Here is a 1450-nt window from a genome sequence, read left to right as displayed (position 1 = left end):
TTCTGGCCTGCCAGGTCTCTGTGGATAGGTCTGTTGCCAATCTAATGTTTCTACCATTGTAGGTTACATATCTCTTCTCCCGAGCTGCTTTCAGGATTTTCTCTTTGTCTCTGAGACTCGTAAGTTTTACTATTAGATGTCGGGGTGTTGACCTATTTTTATTGATTTTGAGAGGGGTTCTCTGTGCCTCCTGGATTTTAATGCCTGTTTCCTTCCTCACATTAGGGAAGTTTTCTGCTATAATTTGCTCCAATATACCTTCTGCCCCCCTCTCTCTCTCTTCTTCTTCTTCTGGGATCCCAATTATTCTAATGTTGTTTCGTCTTATCGTATCACTTATCTCTCGAATTCTGCCCTCGTGATCCTGTAGTTGTTTCTCTCTCTTTTTCTCAGCCTCTTTATTTTCCATCATTTGGTCTTCTATATCGCTGATTCTCTCTTCTGCCTCATTTATCCTAGCAGTTAGTGCCCCCATTTTGGATTGCACCTCATCAATAGCCTTTTTGATTTCGATTTGGTTAGATTTTAGTTCTTTTATTTCTCCAGAAAGGGTTTCTCTAATAACTTCCACGCTTTTTCCAAGCCCAGCTAGTATCTTTAAAGTCATGATTCTGAACTCTAGGTCCGACATCATACTAATGTCTGTATTGAGTAGGTCCCTGGCTGATGGTAGTACCTCTTGTTCTTTTTGCTGAGGTGATTTCTTTCGTCTTGTCATTTTGTCCAGAGGAGAATAGATGAATGAGAGAACGAAATGCTAACAGGTTTACAACGTCCCCAGCAAATATACTGTATACAAATCAGAAAAGACCTGAAACCAGGGGAAAAGAAAGGGAAAGAAAGAAAAAAGAAAGAGAAAAAAGAAAAAAAAAAGATAAAAACAAAAACAAAACAATACAAAAATAGCAGAATATGATCAAATATGATCAGGCTAGTGCATAGATCAGTGCCACACACTAGATTTTGGGCGTATTTTGGTCTGTTAGAAAAAAGTGCCTCCTAAAATTTTAAAGGAAGAAAGACATATATGTACAAAATAAGGGTTGATACAATGAAGGGATGGAAGATGACTGTAAAGATGAAAATTATAAAAGGTTTTATAAAAGGACTTGGTAAGATAAGTTGTTTGAAAAAAGAAAGAAGATTTAAGAAAAGAAAAAAAAAAGGAAAAAGGGAGAGAATGTGATCAGGCAGGAGACTAGAACAAAGCCATACACTAGTGATTTAGGGTATATTTTGATCTGTTAGAAGAAACTGTACCTCAAAAATTTTAAAGAGAGAACAACTTATATATATATGCCAAAAATAAGGGTAACTACTATGAAGGGATAAAATATGACTCTAAAAATGAAAAATGAAAAATGTTTTTTTTTTTTTAAAAAGGGATTGATAAGATGTTGGTTAAAAAAAGGGAAAAAGAAAAATAAAAAAAAAACAGTCAACAAAAATT

The sequence above is a fragment of the Callorhinus ursinus genome, unplaced genomic scaffold (assembly GCF_003265705.2).
Source record: "Callorhinus ursinus isolate GAN/ISIS: 27379988/994484 unplaced genomic scaffold, GSC_fseal_2.0 scaffold12, whole genome shotgun sequence".
Classification (NCBI taxonomy): Eukaryota; Metazoa; Chordata; class Mammalia; order Carnivora; family Otariidae; genus Callorhinus; species Callorhinus ursinus.
The sequence above is the reverse complement of the archived record's forward strand: the minus strand, read 5'-3'. Positions refer to the sequence as shown.